Below are 10,758 nucleotides of genomic sequence, written 5' to 3' on the forward strand. Positions count from 1 at the left end.
CGTTCCCATATTTCCCTCCACATTCTTTGTGTTTATGGGGAAATGGGCTCGAAATCCTGTGAAACAGTCTGCTGGAAATCTAGATTTTAAGGGAAGGCATCCAGCAGGCTTAAGGCTACCAGATGGATTTGGAATTTCTTGGAGCATTCTCTTTTGACATCATTCGCTGCCAACCTCACAAACAACCTAATCCACTTTTTAAAGCGTGTTATTTAATTCACATGGGATACCTGTGAATGGGTTTCTATCGCTCTGTGGATTATTAGGCGTGGAGCATTTTGCTGGCTGTCCTGAGTTGCTCTTCTTAGAGACTAGACACAGGCGTACAATTAGGAGAACATTACTAAATCAAAACTGGTGTTTGGCGATTCTCCCCATCATGTGATTCACAAGTGGAAAATGGCCTGGTTCCTCTTTTATTCAGAACGAAGCCCTTTCCTACATCTCCACCCAGGAGAAAAGTCATGATTCACATCCGGGACGCGCACTCTGGTCAGGTGGGTGCACCCAGCGTGATGGTTAAAGTTTACGTGTTTCCTGAAAATATGTCCGAAGAGCGACACGTCGTCAATCATTCAAATCAAGGAATTTCCATACTGGTTGTATTCTGATATTTGTATAAAACTGCACTGCTTTTCTCTTTTTTTTAATGTTTGCTTATTTATTTCTGAGAGAGAGAGAGAAAGAGAGAGAGAGCACAAGTGGGGGAGGGGGAGAGAGAGAGGGAGACACAGAATCCGAAGCAGTTCCAGGCTCTGAGCTGTCAGCACAGAGCCCGACGCGGGGATCAAACCCACGAGCTATGAGATCATGGCCTGAACTGGAGTTGGATGGTTAACTGACTGAGCCACCCAGGTGCCCCAGAAGTTTCTTTTTTTTAAAGTTTATTTATTTTGAGAGAGATTGAGGAAGAAAGAGAGAGAGAGAGAGGGAGAGAGAAAGAGAATCCAAAGCAGACTCCGCACTGCCAGTACAGAGCCTGACGGGAGGCTCTAACTCACAAACCATGAGATCATGACCTGAGCTGAAAACAAGAGTCAGATGCTTAACCGACTGAGCCACTCAGGCGCCCCACGCACTGTCTTTTCCACTACGATCTGAAGGTCTGAGCACTTCCTTTACTTAGAGATGCAACAAAATCAGAGGAATGTCATCTTTGCTTAACAGTAAAAAAACAAACAGAAAGGATCAGGTTAGTAATAACCAGGGTTACTAACTCCACCAAAAAGGCAAACTTCATCGTCCTCACGCTGCCCTGTTATCCGTGGTTCTCGGGTGGGAGGAGAGGCAGGCAGAGCAAGGAGCTACCGACTCTCCGCCTCATGAGCTACTCCAGCCAGGGGTCCCTAGGTGCCTTCGTTCCCCTGCCTCTCAATGCAGGGTTTAAATGAAGGTTGTTTTTTTTTTAAAATCCCCAGACACATAGAAAGCTGGGCGACTCCAGGAAAACTGCTAATCTCTCCTAGAAGGTGTATCAGCCCATAAGGCCGTAATCTGGGTGGATGGGAGCAGAGGGTCTGGACGCTGTTAGATGGAGATGAGGCGAGGGGGAGGGGAGGCTCCGTCCCTAACATAATTGGTGCATGGACGTTTCGCCACGTGTCCCTGATGGGGCTTATTTAGCCTGGTTTCCATATGTGACTGATAGGGTGCTCCCCGTCTCTGAGACAGCCCCGACCCCTGCTGTCAGTATGCACAAGGCACAGGGAACACTGGGAAGGCTAGTCCAAACCGAGCTGTGCCGTAAGGGCAAAATCCGCATGGGATTTCAAGACAGCTTGGAGGAATGCAAAACAGCTCATTGGTATTTTTGATATTGATGACATGTTGAGCTGATAATACTTTGGATTGGGCTAAATAAGATATGTTGTTAAAATTAATTTCATCTGTTTTCCCTTTTCACTTTCTTATTGCAGCTACTGGAAAATTTAGTTATGTATGTGACTCAACTTCTACCTCTATTGGACGGTGCTGGTCTAGACAGTTAGAAAGCTCTTCTTTGTGCTGAGTCAAATATAGCCTTTTCCAACCACCTGATTGATTTTGCCTTTGTAAGCAATCCACATGACAGTCCAGTATTTGAAGATGTTCATCAACCCCGGCTCCCTTTTCTTCTCATTTTGATGTCCCCCTGCCCTCCTCCCCCCCCTCCCCCCACCCATCACAAACATTCCTCCCAGGACATGTTAAAGATTACTTACCCAAGCAATGACAAGTTAACTGTTACTGCCTTGCTGGGCAATATCTCTCACAAGCCTGGATGACTTCATGGGGCTCTCCCAGGGATGGCAACTTTGATTTTATGGGGCTGTAAAACGTCTGGCCATTTATCAGTTGTAGATTGTTCCTCAGAGTTTAATGCTAGAGAACAAGTAATGTTCTTTATAACCTTAGGTGAAAAGCAAACATTCCATACGTAGGTCTCGTGAAGTTGCGGTGAGGACACCCAACAACAGTTTGTTCTCAGGCCCCTGAACTCAGCTCTTGGGGACACAGTCTCATATTAGCTGTGGTTCGTTTCAGTGAATACTCCACATCTTGGAAGGAACATCCTAGTTACCAAGTAGTTGTCATGAAGCCAGCACGTCCACTGAGCCTTGGACAGGACATTCCACCATCCTATTAGGCTGGATCCTTTGGGGGAAAGGATTTAGAATCAATGAAATAACTTAACATCAATGGATCACGTACCTGTTTGTCACACCTTCTCCTCTGTCATTGAATGAGTCCCTTAGACTAGACAATATTCTATAGGATTCATGGTCAATAGATATTTTATATGTTCTTTGAAGTGGTGCTGGAGAAGACACACGTATGGAAGGCAAACCCATACCTGAAGTAGATGTCACTTCTAGTAAGGATGCAACCCTGGCCTCTCCAGGGTAGAAAGGGCCACAGCAATCAACTTGCCACCAATTGGTTATTTGGTTTCTTTCAGAAATGGTACCATTATTGATGCTTCGATATCACACTCTGCTGATGCCAGGTAGCAAACAGTGGGGGCGATGTTGGTGACAGAGAACCCATGCTGCTTGGCCTGTGAATAACCTTCATCCCTGCCACGAAGGCCACTTCACTGACGGGCCCCTCATGCCAGCACTGGGGTGACTGAAGAAAGCCTGGCTGACATCCAAAAGTATCTTGTCCCATTGGGAATAGGGATTGTCCTCTCTATTGGGCGCTCTCTGGTGGGCATTAATGTGAATCCCAGAGATGTATTCACTATGTGTCCACCCCCTTAAATCCAGCCGTGTATCTTCTAGACTTCTTCATCTCCAGTTTTCCAATTTTGTTCCTTTCAGGCCCCAGACTAACCAGCGTACCCATTTGCCACTGTCATAAAGTCTCTACCATCGGCTCCTTCTTCCGTCAAAGTGCCTGGCCAAGTGCACTTCTCAAAAACCTGCCTGCTGGGAGAATCTCCCCTCCCTGTCACCTTGCATGAGCACCACTAAGTGGTCTGAAATGTGACAGTTGTGAAGTTGGGGCGCACATCAACACAGCAAGGTGGCCCATTTGTGACCCAGACTTGGGTTTTTGCCTCCTCCATCGCTGGCCAAAGGAAACCTCGCATGAAACTACAGGCACGAGTTGAGGGGGAGGTGTGGGTGCGACAGAGGCAGGAGCTACAGAAGTCTGGGTCACCCGTTTAATCTCCCTGTACCCCTCGGGCCTGCCTGGACCTGATATCAAATTTACCGTTTTCATCGAGCAATGACTTAGCGCTGTGCCCACAAATCTTCCCACCTGACATTAGCAAGCTATAGGCCATCTGTTGAGATTGTAGTTTTAATCATTGTGTTTTCCTTTTTGAGAGATTCTAGTTCTTTTCATATATGCCTGGTATTGTTTCTGCATCTCTCGTTCATCCTTCACCCTTTCAACACCTTGATTCCCTTAAATATATGTCTATAATAACATTTAGTAAATTTAAATTGTTTAATAAAGTGATCATATCCTAATGTATTGAACACAGGTTAGCATATAAACCATTTAAAATGTTATGATACCTAATGCCTTTGAGGGTTTAGTCCCTTAATTTTTAGTTTATGCCGATTCTTGTTCATAATGGCGTATCTTTGGTGTGTTTTCGCTTTTGATTGTGAATGCATCTTTCTTGGAACCTTAACTGTGGCAATTCATTCAGGCTTTAAGCTCAATTCATTCCCACAGATACTTGCTTTCCCTTCTGCCCAGCTTCTGGGAGGAAGTACTGAGTGCCCTGAAGACAGGCTGGGGCACGTACACCCTTACACAGCAGCTCCTCCTGTGGTAGGATTCTTCTCGAGTCTATCTTTGAGGGTGTTAGCTATAAGGTGTCCTGCTTTATGTGTGCTTCCTGATCTTCCTCACCTGACCTGACATTAGGTTCTGTCTCTTGCTTCCTTCCCATCAGCAGTGCAAAATAATTCAGCTTCTAAGTCGTGGAGGTTGGAGATGCCCCAGCAGAAGACTAGTTGTTTCTGGCCTTAGGCGATGTCCCTTGTTCTGCCTGCTCATCAATATACTACAAAATGATTTTAATACTCTAAATAGCATTTTAGTTGGTCTGGATTCAGAGGATTTTTTCAAGACATGTAAGTATATTGGCAGAAACAGATGTTCACCCTGGATTTTAACATGCACTTTTTAAAATTTTTTATTTTTGAGAGACAGAGAGAGAGAGAGAGAGAGAATGAGTGAGTAAGGGGCAGAGAGAGAGGGGTCAGAGGATGTGAAGCCGGCTGTGCACTGACAGCACAGAGCCCGATGTGGGGCTCAAACTCACGAACCGTAAGATCATGACCTGAGCTGAAGTCGGATGCTCAACCGACTGAGCCCCCAGGTACCCCTAACATGCACTTGTAACTTCAAGTCTACATTCAGTCTGTATCTTTCTTCCTTTTTGAACACTTCAATGAATGAGGGTTAACATACTGGGCAATAACAGTCCATACGTCTGGAGGCATTCCGTAATTCCCAGAGACAGGGAGAATCAGGATCTTCAGAAGACTGTTCAAGAATCACCAGTCCACACAGATAGCTCATTGCGCACACAGATATATCTCCTAGTTTCATGCACTGAGACAGCACAGAGAAAGGCCACCCCGGCAGCAAGGAGCACACCCAGCCCAAGTCATTGCTTCTGGAAGCATTCCCCATTAAAAGGAAGCAGGGATGTCTGCTGTCATGTGCCGGGTACAAAACACTGAAGAGACCACATCACTTCTACGGTGTTCATGTCAAACATGTATATCCTGAATCTAATAATGAAGAAGTATCAGACAAAACCCAAATGAAGGACAGTTAAAATAATAACTGGCCTGTCCTCTGCAGGCATATTAATTTCACAAAAGACAAAGAAAACTTGAAAAACCTTGTAATGAATGTATTGCCTATAGTAACAGTAGGGAAATAAAACAACTTTGAGAATTGGTGCTCTCGTTGATGAAATCACCTTCTGAAAAGTAGCTCTAATATTTATTACCGACAAGTACTTATATATGTGTCTAAATAAATAGTGCCTATATTTTATTTTCTAAGTAAGCTTATTTTCTGAAAACAAGGATCTTCTCCTCCATAACCACAGTAACATCAACTGAATCAAGGAAATTACTGTTGAAACAGAATTATCTAATAGAAGGGTTGGAACGTTTTCTGTCAAGGGCCAGACAGGAAATATTTTAGTCTTTTCAGAACGATCTCTGTCACAACTACTCAATTTTGCTTTGCAGTGTGAAAGCGGCTACAGACAATACATAAATACATGGGCGTGGCTATGTTCCAATAAAACTCTATTTACAAAACCGGGCAGCAGCCTGGTCTTGGCCAACAGGCTGCAGTTGGCCAAACTCTGACGTCATCTACACAGTTTATTGAGATTTCATCAGTTCCCAGTCGTGCTTTATAATCTACCTCTATTAATTACAGCCCGGATTTGAGTTGCTGTGCCTTAGTCTCCTTTGATCTGGGACATTTCTTTCATCAGCCACAAACCTTCAATGTGTAAAAAGCAAAAAACAAAAAACGCAACACCTGTGAAGTGCAAATAAAATGAGGTATGCCTGGAATGGTGATTCCTTCCGGACAGTGAAACATTTTGTACAGTACGTTTACCCATTTGTTCGATCCTGGAACACACGGAATAGTTTCAGAATTGCCAACCTTTCTTTTTTGCAAAAAAGAAACCCAGTAACTGGAGTTCAGTGTATGTTTAAAGTTATTTTTGTCTTTAACCTTGGGACGTACAGTCTAAAAGAGATGGTTCGAAACTTACTTCAGTTCACATCCCTTACCTTCAGGGCAGTTATATAATTTATTTAAACTAAATAAATTTGGTTCATTCCCCCTTCCCCCGATCAATATTTCTTCTTTGAGTACGTGAAACATTAACATAATCCAAGAAGTCAGAACTGCACAAAAGGTAAATGGTCTCCCCCAGCCTCCCAATTCTGTCTTCTCCACTTCGTTCCCTCCTGTACCCTATTATTTTTTTTCTGTACTTTTTTCCCACTGATGAGCAAATCTATATTTTCTTTTCTCGTCCACAAAAAATAGCAGACTCTAGGCATTTGTAGGCACTTTTGCTTTTCTTCCCTCAATAATGTACCCTGGAGATCGCTCTGTATCACTCTTTATTATAGACGCACGGTAGTTCCTTACTTGAATGTGCCGTCGTTACTCAACCATCACCTTGTGTAGAGGCATTTGGGTTATTCCCAGTATTTGCCAGTCGGACATAATGCAATAAATAACCTTGTATACACATACTTTTGTTGTTGTGGGGTTGAATCTGCATATGCATATGTAGTTCTTAGCTACTACCCAGTCCCTCTGTAGGGCTCCTTCCAACTTGCACTCCCACCAGCAAAGCGTTAAGAGCATCGATGTCCTGAGTCTGGCAACAGAACACACTGTTACTTTCTCGGGGTTTGAGGATCGGATGGTTCGCAGTGTTATTTTGCCTTTCCATTTCTCTTATCATAAATCAAGTTGAACATTTTTTTCATGTTTAAAAGCCACTTTGTAAAAAAAAAAAAAGTGTAAAAATCTTTGTAAGTTTTTATGAATTGTCTGTTCATGCCTTTTATCATTTTTTTTCTGTTGCGTTTGGTTTTTAATCCCCTCAAGTTTTGAGAATTCTTTTATTTTTTTTATTATTTTTTTTAATATTTTTATTTATTTCCAGGAGAGAGAGAGAGACAGCGTGAGCAGGGGAGGGTTAGAGAGAGGGGGAGACACAGACTCTGAAACAGGCTCCAGGCTCTGTGCTGGCAGTTAGCACAGAGCCCGACGCGGGGCTCGAACCCACGAACCGCGAGATCATGACCTAAGCGAAAGTCGGACGCTTAACCGACTAAGCCACCCAGGCGCCCCGAGAATTCTTTTATACAGGAGTATCACCAGCCCTTTCTGTTGTAAATATTTTGTCAGTTGTCGGGTGTCTTTTTAAAAATTTTTAGTTGAGGTACAGTTGACACGCAAGGTTATATTAGCATCAGGGGCACAGCCAGTCAGTTCTGTACCTTACCCAGTGTGCACCGTGTTGAGCGTGGATCCATCTGTCCCCCCACGTTGTCACCATATAATCGACTCTTCCCCGCGCCACACTCTTCATCTGCAGGACTTATTTATAACTGCAAGTTTCTATCCCTTCATCCCTTTCAGCCGATCCGCATGTCCCCCATCCCGACACCCCTCCCTTCTGGCACCCTCCCGCCCATTTGTTCTCTGTATTATCTGGTTTCTGTTTCTGTTCAGATGTCTTTATAATTTGCAACATTTCTAAGTAGCCGAATTGATCACTCTTCTCTTTAACAAATCAGAATTTTGAGACACAGAAGCCTTTTCCTTCGCCCAAATTACCCAGGAACTCACCCGTTTTGCCTCTAGCACTGGCACGGTTTCATTCTTTTACCTTAAGATCCCTGATCTACCTGGATTTTATTCTAATGGATTTATTTTTCCAAATGGCAAAGCCATTTTCCCAGAGCCATTTACTAAGAAGTCCACCTTGGGTCCCTTGGTGGCTGTCGATAAGTGCCTGACTTTAGCTCAGGTCACGATTTCACAGTTCGTGAGTTTGAGCCACACATCAGGTTCTGTCACTGCAGAGTCTGCTTTAGATCCTCTGTACCCCTCTCTCATAAATAAAGTATTTTTTAAAAGTCCACCTTTATATCGATGATCTGAGATGCCATCTTTACCATACAGTACATTTCTGTACATTTATTTCTCTACAGTATATTTACTCGGGTCTATTTCTCGTCTATTCTGCTGGTCTCCATGCTATTCATGCTCCACTGTTGCATGAATTAAAGACTTTAATAAGAGTCTTTAGATGGTTTTGTTTAATATTTTTAAAGTTTATTATGAGAGAGTGAGCATGTGCATGTGAACAGGAGAAGGGCATAGAGAGAGAGGGAGAGAGAATCCCAAGCAGGCTCCGAGCTGTGAGCCCAGGGCCCGATGTGGGGCCCAATCCCACCAACCATGAGATCATGAACTGAGACGAAATCAAGAGTCGGATGCTTAACCAACTGAGCCCCCCAGGTGCCCCTAGATTATGTTTGAATGTCTGGTAGGGCTAGTGACTCTCAGTTGTCAACTTATGAGTACATGTCATTTTAGATCTAGACTATGGATTTAGAATTATGTATTCCTGTTGCCTACTGGACTGATCCCCGTAGTGGAAAGAATAACGGTCCCCAAAGAGGGGCCTATCCTACTCCCTGGCACCTGTGAATACTTAGGTCACGTGAAAGGGAAATTGAGAGAGAGCCCTCTCCAACGCCCAAGCCCCCAGCTCGGAGGCCCCCTGGCACGGGCCCCTGCCCCGACCAGCAAACGTGCCCGAAGGCGGCTGCGAGTGGCCGTTGGTGGCTCCCTGCACCCCTCCGGCCTCACATCTTCAGCAGCTCTGAGGCCCTGGGGCAGATTTCTTCACACGCAGCCTCCTGTCCAGAGTTCTGAGCACAAGTGGCATCCGTGCCCGAGGACGCCAGTGCGGGGCAAGTCCTCCATCCTCGCTGCTGTCCCTACACCCTCCCCATTCACGTCATTTATTTCTTAAGGAAACTCACTTTTTTGTCCTGTTAAAACCCCTACATTCTATATCTGGCTGATTGCTTCTTGGTGGGGTGTTTAAGTTGTTCATCTAATACCCACATTTCATGGAAAGGGGTAACCGTGACTAGATTCCCGTTGGTTCAGGGAGGGGTCTGTTCCAACAGAACACTCCGTGGCTGGTGCCGTCACGGTGTCCCGGCAAGCTCACTGGCGCCCGTCGGCGATGTTCACAACAGCTGGCTTCAGGTTCCTTCCAGTTACATGTCGACCCAGGACACGGAGCGGGGACCTGGGAAGAGAGAAACGAGGGAGGGGGAGCTAGCAGCCGACGCCACCGCAGACTGGTCACGGTGGGGCCTCGCCGGGGTCTTTTTCGGGAGCCAGGCGGAGACGGTACCCTGGAGCCGTCGTCCCAAGACATGGAGGGCAGTGTACTCACTGGGTCCACTCGAGCCCATCTGCTGCAGGGCTGCTGCGGAGGCTCACTCCCCCCACCCAGGTCTGTGTGGGCCACGGCTGCAGCACTGGCCGGGTGGGGCACAGGGCGACGGGTGGGCACGCTCAGCGGCTGGAAAGCGAGGCGCCCGCACCTGCCGGTGGTCTCGGCAGTAGCCAGAGCACGGGGATGGGCCGAGGCGCACGCTGGCCTTGTTTGATGCTCCGTCTCATGTTCTCAGCCCTGTGGTCTCAGCAGCCACCGATGCATCTTTCCTAGGCCCTTTAGGAAAAGTACGGAAAGTATTGGTTTTCGAATTCTATCTTGTACTTCCTAGATGGAATCCTGCTGTAAAGAATTTTCCATCATCATGTGTTTGATTACTTTGCTGGTTCAATTTTGTTACTTTGGGTATCACTAGCACATCAATTCATTGTTCTGAAGATTGATAAATACGGAGAGAAGGAATCAATCACATATCCTGACTTTACTGTACAAGGATGAGGTCATCTTAGTACTAGAATTATGAACTTGGGATTAAAAATATAAACACAGATGCAAATTTTTCGGGCCCAACTTGTCTCACGTTCGACCGGTGGGAGCTGCTTCAAGCTGGCTTCTACTAACTTCTGAAAAAGCTCCAATAGACTCCGAAAACATACCTGAATCTGGGACATCCTGTCCTGGGGACCAGCCTGTACAGTTGTTGCCCCAGACTAGTAGCTACTTTGAAAATAAGTGCCGCTTCTACTTAGTTGAAAATGGAGTTCAGAGACCACAGTCCCGGCATTACTGGTGCTCGCTGGGCGGGGCTGTGGTCATACCAGGCCTTTTTAGTTGGACAGAACCAGGAAGTATTTTTTGTTTAGAAAGACAAATAATTTAAGATTTCTTGCTGAAATTTAAGATTACCAGGTTCTAACAAGATCACCTAATTTCTAAATGTTTTGACCTAAAATATACGTTTAACAATGGTGATGACATCAAGATGGTGTTTTGAAAGCTCTGAGACCAGACTCAGTAGTGAGGGCTGTGTGGCTGCAGTGTAGGGTTCAGTGACGCAGACTCAAAACTCTGTGACTGAGTCACTTGAAGTAATTACTGTTTCCCCACATAAGTCCACAGACCTCCTCTTCCCCTTCAGGGAACCATTTTTACTAGTTTTTGGTTTATCCTCTGATGGTTTTTTTCGAGATGTAAGTATGCACGTATGCACACGTGTCCACTTACCCTGTGTCACCCTCAAGGCAACAGTACAAAGCCCTTCTGCTTTC

Source organism: Hyaena hyaena, unplaced genomic scaffold, assembly GCF_003009895.1.
Source record: "Hyaena hyaena isolate Hyena2069 unplaced genomic scaffold, ASM300989v1 scaffold_31, whole genome shotgun sequence".
Classification (NCBI taxonomy): domain Eukaryota; kingdom Metazoa; phylum Chordata; class Mammalia; order Carnivora; family Hyaenidae; genus Hyaena; species Hyaena hyaena.